At 42.9% G+C, this 17,763-nt stretch overlaps 1 protein-coding gene across 10 annotated transcripts in view; it reads right to left on the bottom strand.

Annotated features, from left to right (window-relative positions):
- Window positions 1-17,763, bottom strand: part of LOC137378257 (nuclear receptor coactivator 3-like) — a 295,743-nt gene that overhangs the window by 93,646 nt on the left and 184,334 nt on the right. For 9 of the 10 annotated variants that reach the window (XM_068048490.1, XM_068048497.1, XM_068048498.1 and 6 more), the window contains exon 2: window positions 14,899-14,974. The exons of the other annotated variant lie outside the window; for it this stretch is intronic. The gene's annotated coding sequence lies outside the window, so the exon portion shown is untranslated. The remainder of the gene's footprint in view (window positions 1-14,898; window positions 14,975-17,763) is intronic. 10 annotated transcript variants of the gene reach the window in all.

Genomic DNA, 17,763 nt, shown 5'->3' with positions numbered 1-17,763 from the left:
TTTTCTTGAGGCTGATGGTTAGGCCAAATTCATTGCAGGCAGCTGCAATCCTGTCGATGAGTCTCTGCAGACACTCTTCTGTGTGAGATGTTAAAGCAGCATCGTCAGCAAAGAGGAGTTCCCTGATGAGGACTTTCCATACTTTGGTCTTCGCTCTGAGACAGGCAAGTTTGAACAACCTGCCATCTGATCTTGTGTGGAGGAAAATTCCTTCTTCTGAAGACTTGAACGCATGAGTGTGCAGCGGTGAGAGGAAGATCCCAAACAGTGTAGATGCGAGAACACAGCCCTGTTTCACGCCACTCAGGATAGGAAAGGGGTCTGATGAGGCACCGCTATGCTGAATTGTGCCTTTCATATTGTCATGAAATGAGGTGATGATACTTGATAGCTTTGGTAGACATCCGATTTTTGATGTAGTCTGAAGAGACCACGTCTGCCATTATGCGAAGAACTGCCCAAAGTGGAGAGGCAGGTCCTCAAAATGACACGACACAGAATTCTGAGGCAGATGAAGATAATGACGAATCTGAACTTAATTGTACTAGTCACAAAGAGTTTTAGTCCTGTGGTGAATGTGTTAGTCGAGGACTCACTCAACTGTGCTGTACTAGATAGTGCTTGCACTTCAATAGTATACAGAACAGTCTGACTAAAATGTTATCTAAATTCACATAGCGAGCATCAATGCAAGGTTAAGGAGTATAAAAGTACTACTTGCTTTAGGTTTGGTGATGACAACACATTGAGGTCACTAAACAGAGTTGTAATGCCATGTAAAATAGTTGGAGTAAGCCACTTCATCAGTACTGACGTAGTCTCCAGTGATATACCTTTGCTGTTGAGTAAACCTTCTACGAAAAAGATACAAATGAAATTTGATATGGAGCATAATAAGGAAATTATTTTTGTAAAGTCAGTGGATCTGCAGTTTACCCAATCAGGCCATTACTATATCCCCTTAACAAAACCTGATACTTTTCATCAGAGTGTCAGACAATTACTAATGGCCTCAGATGATCAGAATCAGACAGGAAAAAAGCAAAATGTCTTAAAGGTATAGACAATTGGCTCACCCTACTTGTCCAAGATTAAAAAACCTGCTAAAGGATGTAGGTGTGGTTTATCAAAACATACGCAGTTAATAGAAGATTTATGAGAAATGTGAAATTTGTAAAAAAAAAAAAAGTATTGGAGGATGCCACCACGTCCTATTGTAAACCTTCCACTGGCATGTGACTTTAACAAGGTAGTTGTCATGGATCTAAAAGCATGGGACAAAGACAAATATTTTAATTTTACATGTTATAGACCTGGCAACCAGATTTAGTTTTTCTACAATATACAGCAAGGACAAAAGACAAAATCAAGGAGAACCGGACAGGAACCAGACTTGGGGCACCAGTGAAGATTTTACCTAACAATGGAGGGGAATTTGCCAATGACAAGTTCATAGACATAAGTGAAAACATGAACAGTATGGTCATAAATACTATAGCAGCAAGTCTTTTGAGCAATGGACTCTATGAAAGACATCATACAGTGATTGATGAATTGCTGCATAAAATCGGAGCTGATCAACCAAATTGCAAGCTGATAACTGCCCTGGAATGGGCAGTTCATGCAAATAATTCGCTTCAGATGGTAGAAGAGCATAGTTCCTATTAATTGGTCTATAGGTGAAATCCCAAATTTCCTTCTACGCTGTGATAGTCCTCCTGCTCTAGAAGGTCCTACAATTAGTTCAATATTTTTCTTGACATTTGTATGCTTTACATGCAAGACGGCTTTCATCAAGGCGGAGGTCTTGGAGAAAATGTGGAGATCATCCAAGACAGAATTTAATTCAGGAGATTTGGTGCATTATAAAAGAGGGTCAAAAGACATGGAAAGGCCCCAGTAAGGTAATAGGTCGATGGAAAAACAGTACTTATCGAACATGGCAATCAAACTCACGATTTATCGGGAGTAATTACAAAATTTCAAACTAAGCAGCTGATAGAAGGAAGCAAGGCACCCTACACCTCAAATGCTCATGTGTTTTGTGATGAAGGCCCTGAGGAACAGCATTTATAGATTAAGGGCTGGATAGTGGTAATGAATGATCATGACGCATAGGACAAGCTATCGTATCCAAAGGTCAGCTGCTTAGAGCGGGTACTCAGGTGACATATATTCCAGATGGGTCTAAGGAATGGAAAGATGCAACAATTGTGGGAGGTGCAGGCAAAGCTACCGGCAAGTTTAAATATTGGTTGAACGTTCAGAATGATAGCCTAGAAGCAAGGTCCATGGACTGGCAGAATGCGGTGAAAGAATCGACTGTAAGAAAGCAAGTGCAAGTACCGATAGTGGATCCAGAAGTGACTTTTGTGTCAGAAAACGATCATGTACTGGATAAAGAGCCTTACAGTCAGAGGGATATTTCATTGTAGTAGCGCCGGCAGACATAAAAGTGCAAGTAGAGGTCGTAGGTTGAATAGAATGAATGAATAAAGGCTACAGAACAATCTCTGAACAGAACGAGAAGTAGTCTTCATGACTGAAGTTTTGGTGGTCGCCAATAAACGCAAGGTTAAACTAATAAGAGGTAAAACAAAAGGAATTAGATAGCGTGTTTGAAGTTTATTCTGAGGTATCAGATAACTGGCAACCAGCCTCATCACATAGGTAAATTTGTACTGAGAAAGTCCTTACAGATGTAACTTGTAGGGCTGAAGCAATGTTAGTTGCTGGGAGTTTTGAAGAGTGAGTGGTGATACAGATATTAGAATGGATTCTCCGACAGCTAGAAAAGCAATCTTGAAAATCTTTTTAGGTCTTTTGGTCACGTAATCATGGGAATATAGATCAATTGACATAAAAGCCACTATTCTGCAGGGTGAACTTTTTCAGAAAGAAGTAGTATTTCTGAAACCACCCAGAGGCAGCAGATGCAGTAGTGAAACTATGGAACCTAAACAAATGTGCCTATGGCTTCCAGGGTATGGTATTTCTCAGTGACATCTGTTTTGCTGAAAATAGGTTGTGTTCAACTAAAAGCAGATTTCCACAATGTCTTATTGGCATCATAAAGGGAAACTTTCAGACATCTTCATAACGCATTTTGGTGATTTCTTATGGGGTGTTACTGCGGAATTTGATAAATGTGTTAATAAGATTAAGGTAGAATTTAAAATTGGGAGTCAGGCTTCTAGGGCTTTTAAATATATTGGTTGAGAAGTAAAGTAGGTCTGGAATAACTTTAAACCAAGAATCCTATTTAGAGAATGTTAGTCCCACCTAGTTAATCGTGCTAGGTCATCACAGAAAGATCATGTTATATCGAAAGATGATGTTATATCTAAAGAGACAGAGCAGATTAAAATGGGAAACAAAACCTCCCAACAATATACAAGTATCTCCAACTGAGTAGATTAATGGATTCCTTCCCCTCACTCCCAATGAGCACCAAATTCTGAATTACATCATTCCACCACCACATACTCAAATTTCCATTCATTCACAATCAGCTGCCTTCCATCTCCATCCTACTGGCTGCACTTGCTGTTCCAATCCACCTGCTAGCTGACAATCCTTTTCCCCGCCAACTCCCTGCTGATGAATACCCTCTCACAGGATACTCCTATCCAGTTTCGTTCCCCCTTTTATAGCAAGCTCACCAACTGCATTTCTGATCCAATTGCCCACCCACTCCCCTTAATGTCTATATTGCATCTCTCATGCCTCAATCCTCCTACCCCTGCTGATCTGAATTCCTCATTTTCAGCACTCCCGTCCTCTCCTCCTACAGCTCCCCTTTTCAATATCTTCAACTATCCTGTTTTTCCCCTCCTGCTCCCCTTCTTTCTTTCCCTTGCCTCCTCCGCTGCCCCCCGCCCCCCAACTTCACCTCTGTCACATTAGTTCCATTATCCATCACCTTCTAAACCCGCTTGTGCTGAAAAATTTGCTTTGGACTGGACCACAAATGTGCACTACAGGAGATCAACCAGTAAAGTACTAAAAACAGCAATGCAACAGAATTGCACAGGTATTACACTCGTAAGTGGCTATGTAAAAATAATGCTCTTTGATTGGTTGAGAACAATGGGCAGCACCTAACATTACGTGCAGGCACTAACGGATCCCTTAATAATCAACTAATGCTCCTTCTCTTTAAAACAAAATCAAGGTTGCAGACTCCCAGAAACTGACAAACTGAAAGACAGAACTGTGAAACAACCTTTGCTTTTTTTTTTTAAAGAATTAGAACATTACAGCGCAGTACAGGCCCTTCGGCCCTCGATGTTGCGCCGACCTGTGAAACCATCTGACCTACACTCTTCCATTTTCATCCATATGTCTATCCAATGACCACTTAAATGCCCTTAAAGTTGGCGAGTCTACTACTGCTGCAGGCAGGGCACTCCACGCCCCTACTACTCTCTGAGTAAAGAAACTACCTCTGACATCTGTCCTATATCTATCACCTCTCAACTTAAAGCTATGTCCCCTCGTGTTTGCCATCACCATCCGAGGAAAAAGACGCTCACTATCCTCCCTATCTAACCCTCTGATTATCTTATATGTCTCTATTAAGTCACCTCTCCTCCTCCTTCTCTCCAACGAAAACAACCTCAAGTCCCTCAGCCTTTCCTCGTAAGACCTTCCCTCCATACCAGGCAACATCCTAGTAAATCTCCTCTGCACCCTTTCCATAGCTTCCACATCCTTCCTATAATGCGGTGACCAGAACTGCACGCAATACTCCAGGTGCGGTCTCACCAGAGTTTTGTACAGCTGCAGCATGACCTCGTGGCTCCGAAACTCGATCCCCCTACTAATAAAAGCTAACACACCATATGCCTTCTTAACAGCCCTATTAACCTGGGTAGCAACCTTCAGGGATTTATGCACCTGGACACCAAGATCTCTCTGTTCATCTACACTACCAAGAATCTTCCCATTAGCCCAGTACTCTGCATTCCTGTTACTCCTTCCAAAGTGAATCACCTCGCACTTTTCCGCATTAAACTCCATTTGCCATCTCTCAGCCCAGCTCTGCAGCCTATCTATGTCCCTCTGTACCCTACAACATCCTTCGGCACTATCCACAACTCCACCGACCTTAGTGTCATCCGCAAATTTACTAACCCACCCTTCTACACCCTCTTCCAGGTCATTTATAAAAATGACAAACAGCAGTGGACCCAAAACAGATCCTTTCGGTACACCACTAGTAACTAAACTCCAGGATGAACATTTGCCATCAACCACCACCCTCTGTCTTCTTTCAGCTAGCCAATTTCTGATCCAAAGCTCTAAATCACCTTCAACCCCATACTTCCGTATTTTCTGCAATAGCCTACCGTGGGGAACCTTATCAAACGCCTTACTGAAATCCATATACACCACATCCACTGCTTGACCCTCATCCACCTGTTTGGTCACCTTCTCGAATAACTCAATAAGGTTTGTGAGGCACGACCTACCCGTCACAAAACCGTGCTGACTATCGCTAATGAACTTATTCTTTTTAAGATGATTATAAATCCTGTCTCTTATAACCTTTTCCAACATTTTACCCACAACCGAAGTAAGGCTCACAGGTCTATAATTACCAGGGCTGTCTCTACTCCCCTTCTTGAACAAGGGGACAACATTTGCTATCCTCCAGTCTTCCGGCACTATTCCTGTCGACAATGACGACATAAAGATCAATGTGCTGTCTGAATGTGATGGACATATCATCTAAACAAAATAAATTTTACAGAGCAAAGGCACATTTGTTAGAGGCAATCTATAAATTGTATAAAGGGAGCCCTGAAAGTGCGGAACATTCAAAACTGGAAAAATGCATGAGGTGTACTCTCGATATATTGCAATCTTAAGTTTTGAAAAGCTGAACTAATAAGCGGAGGTGGAAGACTGTACACTGCAAGTGCTGAACAGCCATCATGGCAGTCCAGAAGACAAACAATGTAGAATTTAACAGACTGTCAAATGAGGTTGCAAAGTCCAACACAACCGCTTAAAGCATTAAGAGAAGCATTGAGATGGACTCTCCTCTTCCTTGGAGCAGTAAATGCACATATACAATGATCAGAAATAGATGACCTAAATGTCTCCACCAAATGCTAAAGGGAAACCATAAACAGTAACACTGAACATTGGACTGACAGAAGTACACTAATGATATGCCCAGGCAAAAGGGGTGCCACGCAAGCACTCCGAATCTAAAACATATTAGTGCTCCTTCCTCCCACCCCACACCAAGCAGAAATATAGGACTGTACAAAAAAATATTGTAACCCCATGAAATAAAGACAGAAGATATAAGAACAATTAAGCCTCAACTTCCAATTACCCCTCAATGAGCAGATGATGCTTAAGGACAGGCAACCTAATTCAAACCTCAAACTTCTATTCCTTGCTATGAACAGAAATTGAATGGAGCGAACACCAAACCCACAACCTTCAGTGGATTTCAGTAACAAGAGGAGATATTATGATCCTGCCCCAGCATTGAAACACCCCTGTCCCCACTTCATGGAAATATTACGAACATACCCCAACAAGACATAGATTCCTCCATCCCCAACTGAGCAGAGTTAATGTGCTACCTTCTGCTTCACCTCCAACCACCAGCCCCTCACAAGCACACAGGTGTTCTAAAAGAGGAGGGTTAGAATTTTACATTTAGTTTAGTTTAGTTTAGAGATACAGCACTGAAACAGGCCCTTCGGCCCACCGAGTCTGTGCCGACCATCAATCACCCATTTATACTAATCCTACACTAATTCCATATCCCTACCACATCCCCACCTGTCCCTATATTTCCCTACCACCTACCTATACTAGGGGCAATTTATAACGGCCAATTTACCTACCAACCTGCAAGTCTTTTGGCTTGTGGGAGGAAACCAGAGCACCCGGAGGAAACCCACGCAGACACAGGGAGAACTTGCAAACTCCACACAGGCAGCGCCTGGAATTGAACCCGGGTCGCTGGAGCTGTGAGGCGGCGGTGCTAACCACTGCGCCGCCCTTAAGGCTGGGACTGTGGGCAACAAAGGTCAGCAAAATCCAGGACAATGGACAAGTGGGTGCAGGAGGGATTGATACGCAAGGAAGAGAATTTTAAATTTGAGGCACTGGGTGAGCATAAGTCAATGCCGTTTGGTGAGTAATAGCGTAATAAGCCAGCAGAAGATGGTGCAGGATTGCAGGATAGGATATGGGCAGCAAAGATTTGGATCAACTGAAATTTATGGAGAGCTGAGCTTGGGAGTCTTGATCAAGGCATATATGAAGGCTTCAGTGGCAACTGGATTGAGGGCAGGTGGAGGTGGATGATATAGTAGAGATTCCAGCAAACCGTCTGTGATGGACAGGATATCGGGTTGGAAATTGAACAGGACACCAAAGTTGCAAACAGTTTAGTTCATCAGATATAGTGGCCAAAGAGGGGTAAGGGTATGGTTTTTGTGATAGGGACCGAAGATGATGCATCTGTCATTCCAATGTCGAGCACAAAGAAATTACTGTTCATCTAGGCTGGATGTCATATCATAGTCGGACAGCAGAGGCAATGGAGAGGTTCAGAGAGGTGATGGAGAAGTAGAGCTGGATACGATCGTTGTACACGTGGAAGCAGATTTCTTATCAGCAGATGTCGCTGCCAAGGGGCAGCCTTAGGTGAGGAAGAGGAAAGACCCAAGCATGATTCTTCGGGGGGAAAAAAAGAAGTGACAGTGTAGGGATGGGACTAAAGCCATTGGTAGAGATATGCTCTGCCTGCATCAAAATCTTCAGAGCAGTGGAGGAGACATAATGTACATAGTCACAGAGAATATTTTCACTGACATTCATTGGAGCTGTTTCTGAACTCTGATTAGAGATTCAAACAGGGAGCTGAAGGAGAAATGGGCATGAACTGGAATGCAACATGTTCAAGGAGTTTTGAAAGAAACTGGAAATTGGAAATGGGATGGTAACTGGTGAGGACAGAAGTGTCAAAGGTGAGTATCTTTGAAGTGGGTGATGTTTTGAAAGGGAGAAGGAAAAGTGCTTAAGGAGGGAACCATTCACACTACCAGCCAGAATGTGGGCCAGTAATGACGTTTAGGAGCTCAGTGAGAATAGTGCTGAAGGAGGAGGAGATAGATTTCATGGACAAGATTAGCTCAGAGAAGGTGAGGAGGGACATGGGAGAGAAAGATGTACAGGGCAACAGGAGGAGGAAAACTGGGGGAGGTTGGCTTGATGGTGGAGGGAAATCAGCAAAGGAAGCTGAATGGATGTCCCTCTTTTGGGAATTAAGAAATTCCTGAGCTCTTCCACTTCTTAGGCGAAGGAGTCAAGGGAAAGGCATCAGAGGTGGCAAATGGTAAGTAGAAAAAAAAAAGAGCCTAGACTTTGGTTTTCTAGGAGAGCATTAGACAATTATGACAGACAGAAATAGCTGGCTAAACCAATTATGAACCACATATGCTCACGCACGTCTCCCTTGGACATGAGGCAGCAAAGACAGAGACCATACCAGAGTAACAACGGGGATGAAAGAAGGCTTTGCTGGAGATTAGGCCATTTAATTTGGAGGTAAGGGAAGGCCTGAGCAAATCAACAACTGCTCGGGTGTCATGGTGGATAGTCAGTTGGAAGTATCAAGAGCCCAGTAGTAAACCTGTTTTTTTCCTTCGGGGCAATTGCTGAAGGAGAGTTGAAAGAGGCTCGTAATGTGTTGGTGAGTGATACAAAGAAATGGTCATTGAATATATTCAAGGCTGAGTTGGACAGATTTTTGACTGACAAGGGAGTCAAGGGTTATTGGGGGGGGCAGACAGCAAAGCGGAGTTGAGGCCACAATCAGATCAGCCATGATCTTATCGAATGGCGGAGTAGGCTCAAAGGGCCGAACGGCCTACTCTTGCTTCTAATTCTTGCGGCCAGATAGTTTTGTCAGTGATGAAAACCACGGGAGTAGACAGGCCACAGGACGTGACCAGGTTGAGAAACTGGCTATGGTTGGGGAATTTACATGGAGCAGTTCTTTAGGAAACACAAGGAGGTAGTGAACTTTGAGAAGAGAGAGCAAGGGGATCTGAGGTGGAGACTGAAAACAACACAAAGTAATTGCTCGGTGCAAATGGAAGGAAGAAGAAAGGCTATCTCACGGAGAAATATAAGGTGCGGCTTGGGGACAGCAGACAATGAAGACTTGAAAGAGGTCAAAAGAGGTGGAAATGCGCAATGCTCAGAGTAGTAGATGCAGAAGGAATTGGGGAAAGAGGCCAAGGTGACTTGGTGATAAGGCCCCATTGACACTGTGGCAGCTTGCTTACAGCAGGTGGTGCAAAGTACAACTAGGCAGGTTGGGGGGGCGCTTCAGAAAGGGAAAAGGGAATCAAATTAAATTCAAAGTCCATGTTCATATCAGCAATTCCTCCATAACCACTTCCTTAAATCACTATTATTGACACCACATATTACCCTGCGCTTAACAAATCTAAAAAGGTAAATATAAATTCACTGGTAAAAGAATATAAAATTAATCGAGATCAGTTACAGCTTTCATGCAAAAGTAGATGGAATCCCAAAATTTATTGCCCTAAAAATTAGTGAAATTCCCACAATCCGATGCAATAAACAGAACTGAATTTATTCTTTACTATTTGAACAACTTCAGTTACATAGAACATAGAACAGTACAGCACAGTACAGGCCCTTCGGCCCACGATGTTGTGCCAAACCTTTAACCTACTCGAAGATCAAACTAATTACCTACCCTTCATTCTACTATCATCCATGTACCTATCCAAGAGTCGCTTAAATGTCCCTAATGTATCTGCTTCTACTACCACCGCTGGCAGCGCATTCCACGCACCCACCACTCTGTGTAAAGAACCTACCTCTGACATCTCCCCGAAACCTTCCTCCAATCACCTTAAAATTATGCCCCCTGGTGATAGCCCTTTCCACCCTGGGAAAAAGTCTCCGACTATCCACTCTATCCATGCCTCTCATCATCTTGTACCCCTCTATCAAGTCACCTCTCATCCTTCTTCGCTCCAATGAGAAAAGCCCTAGCTCCCTCAATCTTTCTTCGTAAGACATGCCCTCCAGTCCAGGCAGCATCCTGGTAAATCTCCTCTGCACCCTCTCTAAAGCTTCCACATCCTTCCTATAATGAGGCAACCAGAACTGAACACAATATTCCACGTGTGGTCGAACCAGGGCCTTATAGAGCTGCAGCATAACCTCGCGGCTCTTAAACTCAATCCGCGTTAATGAAAGCCAACACACCATACGCCTTCTTAACAACCCTATCAACTTGGGTGGCAACTTTGAGCGATCTATGGACATGGACCCCAAGATCCCTCTGTTCCTCCACACTACCGATAATCCTGTCTTTAAGCCTGTATTCTGCATTCAAATTCTACCTTCCAAAATGAATCACTTCACACTTTTCCAGGTTGAACTCCATCTGCCACTTCTCAGCCCAGCTCTGCATCCTGTCAATGTCCCGTTGCAACCTACAACAGCCTTCCACACTATCCACAACTCCAGCAACCTTTGTGTCATCGGCAAACTTACTAACCCAGTCTTCCACTTCCTCATCCAAGTCATTTATAAAAATCACAAAGAGCAGAGGTCCCAGAACAGCTCCCTGCGGAACACCACTGGTCACCGAGCTCCAGGCTGAATACTTTCCATCTACTACCACCCTCTGTCTTCTATGGGCCAGCCAATTTTGTATCCAGACAGCCAACTTTCCCTGTATCCCATGCCTCCTCACTTTCTGAATGAGCCTACCATGGGGAACCTTATCAAAAGCCTTGCTAAAATCCATATACACCACATCCACTGCTCTTCCTTCATCAATATGTTTTGTCACATCTTCAAAGAATTCAATAAGGCTTGTGAGGCATGACCTGCCCCTCACAAAGCCATGCTGACTGTCTCTAATCAAACCATGCTTTTCCAAATAATCATAAATCCTGTCTCTCAGAATCCTCTCCAATAATTTGCCCACTACCGACGTAAGACTGACTGGTCTATAATTCCAAGGGTTATCCCTATTCCCTTTCTTGAACAAGGGAACAACATTTGCCACCCTCCAATCATCCGGTACTACTCCAGTGGACAGTGAAGACGCAAAGATCATTGCCAAAGGTGCAGCAATCTCTTCCCTCGCTTCCCGTAATATCCTTGGGTATATCTCGTCTGGCCCCGGGGACTTATCTGTCCTCATATCATTCAAAATCTCCAGCACATCCTCTTTCTTAACCTCAACCTGTTCGAGCATATCAGCCTGTTCCGCGCTGTCCTCCCAAACGACCAGGTCCCTCTCACTAGTGAATACTGAAGCAAAGTATTCATTTAGGACCTCCCCTACCCCCTCCGACTCCAGGCACAAGTTCCCTCCACTATCCCTCATCGGCCCTACCCTCACTCTGGCCATCCTCTTGTTCCTCACATAAGTGTAGAACGCCTTGGGATTTTCCTTAATCCTACCCACCAAGACATTTTCATGTCCCCTTCCAGCTCTCCTAAGTCCATTCTTTAGTTCCTTCCAGGCTACCTTGTAACCCTCTGGAGCCGTCTGATCCTTGCTTCCTCAACCTTAAGTAAGCTTCCTTCTTCCTCTTGACTAGCTGTTCCACATCTCTTGTCATCCAAGTTTCCTTCACCCTACCATCCCTTCCTTGCCTCATCGGGACAAACCTATCCAGCAGTCGCAGCAAGTGCTCCCTAAACAACCTCCACATTTCTGTCGTGCATTTCCCTGAGAACATCTGTTCCCAGTTTATGCTCCCCAGTTCCTGCCTAATAGCATTGTAATTCCCCCTCCCCCAATTAAATATTTTCCCATCCAGTCTGCTCCTGTCCCTCTCCATGACTATAGTAAAGGTCAGGGAGTTGTGATCACTATCACCGAAATGCTCTCCCACCGAGAGATCTGCCACCTGGTCTGGTTCGTTGCCAAGCACCAAATCCAACATAGCCTCCCCTCTAGTCGGCCTATCTACATATTGAGTCAGGAAACCTTCCTGGACACACCTGACAAAAACTGCTCCATCCAAACTATTTGCACTAAGGAGGTTCCAATCAATATTAGGGAAGTTGAAGTCACCCATGACAACAACCCTGTTACTTCTGCACCTTTCCAAAATCTGCCTCCCAATCTGTTCCTCCGTGTCTCTGTTGCTATTGGGGGGTCTATCGAAAACTCCCAATAAAGTGACTGCTCCTTTCCTGTTTCTGACTTCCACCCAGAATGACTCAGTAGACAAACCCTCCTCGACGACCTCCCTTTCTGCAGCTGTGATACTATCCCTGATTAGCAATGCCACTGCCCCACCTCTTTTACCTCCCTCCCTATTCCTTTTGAAACATCTGAACCCAGGAACATCCAACATCCATTCCTGCCCGTTATATCCACGTCTCTGTAATGGCCACAACATCGTAGCTCCAAGTACTGATCCATGCTCTAAGTTCATCACCCTTATTCCTGACACTTCTCGCGTTAAATTAGACACACTTCAACCCATCATACTGGCTGCAACTTGGTCGTGTCAATTGTCTAACCATCCTCACAGACTCTCTGCACTTGGTATCTGCCTGTTCAACAGCTACCCCGTCCACTGATCCGTAGCTCCGGTTCCCATCCCCCTGCCAAACTAGTTACATATGAGGCACCAGATCCAGAAGGGGAGAAAATGTGTGGGAAGACAGGAGTGGGTAGTAGCTTTCTGCTGTGGAGATGTTGGAATCTGGAACGCACTGCCTGAAGGGGTGGTAGAGGCAGGAACCCTCACAACATTTAAGAAGTATTTAAATGAGCACCTGAAACACCATAGCATACAAGTCTATGGGCCAAGTGCTCGAAAATGGGATTAGAATAGTTAGGTGCCTGATGGCCGACACAGACACGATGGGCCGAAGGGCCTGTTTCTGTGCTGTATAACCCTATAACTGGCCACTGTATAGGATTTCAACCAGTGAATTGAGGGCTCATTGAAAAGTGACATAATATTCCATTCTAGATACGGTATTATGCTGCTTCATTTTCTTCAGGGAATAGAATGAATGAATTGCTTTCTCCAATGTGTACAATCCTCAAATATCTATACAAGCACTCTTTAGATTCCAAGAAAAACCACCATTTCTCCAAGGAGAGGAACTTACTTGCAAATAAAATTTCTACTGCGGCCTTTGCTTTTTTTAGTATTGCAAATGGAAACAAACTGCAAACAGCATATACAGCCTGCAATTCAGCCTCTCAAGCCATTGGAAACTCACTTTCCTGGAGACTTTGGAAGCATGACAGGTCCTCAGCAACACTTTTTATACCAGCAAATATGAAGTGGTTGCAGGTTTTGGAGATCATTGAATATTTTATCTATATTCTAGACAGTAACTGCAAGTCAATTTCCCTCGTCAGTACATACATAAAAACACAGTTAAGGGATGCAATAAAGTTGAAGAGCAATTTCGTCAGCAAATATGCATATCTATAAAGATCCTTTATTGGTGTTATTTCAGGCACATGCAAAGTAGATACTGACAATTAAAATATATTTTGCCTCTTCATAGCTCTTCGTCCCACTTGTAGCATAAAAACAAAAAATGTATATAGTGCATGGAAGAATATTCATGAAATTGAAAGGCTGAAGCCAACTCAATAGTTCGTATCATCTACTGCTCCATAGGTATTCTGTTATTGGACTGTATAATGCCCATACAAAATGCCAATCAACCGTATATTATTTTCTATACAACAATTTGCATTTATAGCATGCCTTTAACATAGAAAAACATTCCCTGGCGCTTCAGAGAAATGCAATCAGACAAGAATTGACACCAAGCTTAAAAAAAAAAAGATATTAGGATAGATGACTAAAAGCATGGTCAATGATGTAGGTTTTAAGGGGAGTCTTAAACCAGAAGAGAGGGGTTTATGAAGTCTACTCCAGAGCTTAGGGCCAATACGGTTGATAGCACAGGTGCCAATGGAAAGCAAGTGGGGATGCCAAAGATGACAGCTGGAGAACAGAGTTTGTGGAGGGCTTGAGAAGGTTACAGAAATAGCCAGGGGCAAGGCCATGGAGGGATTTGAACACCAGGATGAAAATTTTTAAATCAAGGAGTCGATGAGCCAGGAGCCAATATAAGTCATTATGCACAACAGGACTTGATACAGGTTACGATATGGGCAGCAGAGCTTTGGACGAGCTTAAGTTTATGGAGGGTGAAGGATTGGAGCTGGCAAGAAAATAATTGGAAAATTCTAGTCCGGAGGTCACAAAAGCATGAATGAGGGTTTCAGCAATATATAAACTGAGGTGGGTGACGTTATGGAGATGGAAGTAGTGATCTTTGTGATGGAAGTAGGCAATCTTTGTGATGGAGAGGATATAGGGCCACAAGACCAGCTCAGGGTCAAATAGGATGCTGAGTTCACAGGTAGTTTGGTTCAGCCCGAGCCCGAGACCATGGCCAGGGAGGGAGATGGACAGGGAACAGAGTTTGTGATGGGGACTGAAGACAATGGCTTCAGTCTTCCCAATGTTTTGTAGCAACAAAGCTCCTAACCTGAGCCATTGTTTTCCCAACCAAAATTGTACACCAGTTGCATCCAAACAGCAAAAAGTAGGAGTGTGTGGATGCTCCAAACAAACCTAATTATTATTAATATCCAGGCTAAACATGTCACACTTCACATAAATGTGAAAGCCAGCATTTGGCTGAATCCCCATATCATAGTTGAATAAACTGCTTCAATGATACCCTAAGTCCCTCCCCAAAATGACTGAAGGATAGCTTCTGATTTTTAAAGAAATCTCATTATTTTCACTTGCTCATTAGCAAGGAAAATGGTGCCAAATTTCACAAGTATTAGTCACCATATACCTCAATTTCAATCTGTAAACATCTGGATGATCCTGCAACTTCTTGTAATAGTGCCTTCAACCATCATGCATCATATCTGAAAAACAGTAAGAGACATTAAACTTTTCACTACAAAATGAGCCAATGTTAGCTTATTCATAAGCCTCTGTTATCTGTACACCATGTATACATCTTTAGATCACATTTTCTTCCAAACACGGAAAAGGAACACTATCATTTCAACATAAGTATTTGAATGAAGAAATGAAATGAGTTCAATCCAACACATTCACTTCCTACATTAGCAGTAACTTCTTATATATCATAGCATGATGCTGTGGCTATCCATGTTTCAACTTGCTCCTCCTCGGTGAATGATTTAATTCTGGCACAAAGAGGTGGGATACATCCAATCAACATTACTATTGGGTAACAACATCACAACATTGGATATTATCCTCACTGCCAAATCCTGCAACTTCTGAAGAGGTAACCAACTGAAGACGGAGATAGAATTTTCTTTTCGGTTTTAAATGAGTGGAAGATTTCACTTTGAATTTTATTTGTTTAATCCTGTACAAAAGAAACTTCTGAAACTAGTTTCATTTTTAAATCTGATTTTGTGTGGCTGCTTAATTATACACATGGAGTGATACAGTAACCAGAGTTTCACATTTGATAGCTTCCAGATTTCAGTTTGGTCACTGATATACACTCTCTCAGAGTTCGGAAAAATTTTGAGAAGATTCACAATTTTATTCATGCACACTTGTATTAAAAAGTTACCAGAAAGACTTTCAATCAGTTTTTGCAGCGATTGCTTCGCCATCAGTGCAAGGGAGACTAGTTAAAAGCAAGAGACATTCATACTCTAAAGCAATTTTTCTGCCAATTGATAATACAAATGGTTGTGAACTTTTGCACCTTTTTGTATGGCAAGGCTGGGGGAAGTGGTTTCTTCAATCTTCAATTTACGTGAAGAAAAACAGTTTCAAAGACATGAAAACAAAGCAACATTTATTAATGGTTATTACAACAACTTAGTTGGAAGATAAAGTGGGATAGTTGAAACGTATATATTCCAGCAGCTATAGCACTTGTGCAAAACATGGGACTATGAGGGAGTAGGAACACTGTATTTTGCCACAAGCAACATAAGTTTCATCATATATAGGCTCTCTACTGAACTATTTTCAAATCGCTGAAGAAAATTCTAATTGAAATATCTCTATTGCTATCTCATCCAACAGACAAAACATTGTTGTGATTTTTTTCAAAAATATGGAACAGAGCAAGGTCATTCCAAATCTATTGTGTGTCCCAATGAATTATGGGCCCAAATATCCAACAGGCAGAGTGGAAATCACGATTCCTGTGCTGGGCTTAGAGCATGGCTACCCTACCCGAACCGAACCAGACGACAAGGGACGGGTTGGGTCACTCTTCCGGTCCAGCATACGCGTTCAGGTCAGACAGGTCCGAGTCAGACACACTCCATCACCACCTCCGGTATGTGGGTCCAATGTTAATGTACTTTTTGGACTTGAAAGGTTGTTTAGTTACAGTTTTAAGCTTGTACAGATAAGCAACAAAGTGAAAAACGGAAGCTAGGTTAACTGATGGTCAGGTCAGGCCAGGCGCGGGAAAAAAATGAAAGGATTCGGGCCAGGTCAGATGTGGTTCTGTCGGGCTCGGGTCAGGTTTCATTTGCAGACCCGAGCCGGCCTTTAGCTGGCCTGACCTGTCTGGATAGGGTGAGGCCATTTGAACAAAACAGACAGGCCTCTACACTAGTATAGAACATCTTGGGCATCTTTGAAATTTAGAGGAGAGCGGCAAGAGAGATTTGAAGGACATGTGGAGTTGCTGCAATCAGTAAAGTCAAACCCCTTTGTGAGTCAAGTCATATTGCACAAACTGTAATCTTGGACAGTACCAGGCAGTGAATCTGTTCAGGAACACCTCTGCTGCCCCCAATTACACCTGCATCTCGCCAACATCCAGTATACTCAACAGAGGAGGTAGGAGCAGCAGGAATGCTATCGATGACAGCATCCCACTGCTCTCATCTCCTATAAGAGCACAATGCTTCTAAGGGTGAATGGGACCCACCCTTGCCCCCACAAGAAACTGACATGACCCAGTCTTCATAGGAGACACCCATTACTGAACCACTCCATTTTCTTTCAACTGCCCACCTCCACAAGCAAATGCCATGCTTCAACTGCTCGATCTGAAGAAACTCAATGTCAATATCCATTACAAATTTATAGTAACTCCCAATAAACACTACATTCTATCTTCTCGGCTCGCCTCTTTTACCTTTCTTCACATTGAATTGCCAACCGATATATCAGAATATCAACATTACACCGGACGTGCTTTTAGTCAGACATTTTACCTCAAAAGATCAATGGCCTAATATTCTTTCTTTAAACTTATTATTCCCATTTGTACTAAGCTAGTAATATCATTTCTCATAACAATGGCTTTGAAATTGTGCTATGGGATAATAGCTACTGATGCTTTATGCATTTATTTTAAACTGGTTAACGGCATTAAAATAGTGATGTGATGTCAATGTATTCTGCTTTTCGATTTCAAAAGGTCAATACATAAAACTCCATCAGAATCCTTTTAGCATCAGAGGAGAAGAAACCATTCATTCTTCATACTTCATTCAAAGGCAAAGACAAATCAGAATATATTCTTAAATGGTGAGAGAGTCAGAGAGATGTGGAGGGGTATAGGGAATTAGGTGCCCACGTACACAAAATGAGTAAAAGCTACGGCATAGATATGGCAAATAATCAAAAAGGCTAATAGAATGTTGGCCTTTATCTCAAGGGGATTAGAATTCAAAAGTGAGGAAGCAATACTTCAGTT

The sequence above is a fragment of the Heterodontus francisci genome, chromosome 16, assembly GCF_036365525.1.
Source record: "Heterodontus francisci isolate sHetFra1 chromosome 16, sHetFra1.hap1, whole genome shotgun sequence".
NCBI lineage: Eukaryota > Metazoa > Chordata > Chondrichthyes > Heterodontiformes > Heterodontidae > Heterodontus > Heterodontus francisci.
Note: the sequence above shows the minus strand (reverse complement) of the source record. Positions and strands in the feature narration are given on the sequence as shown.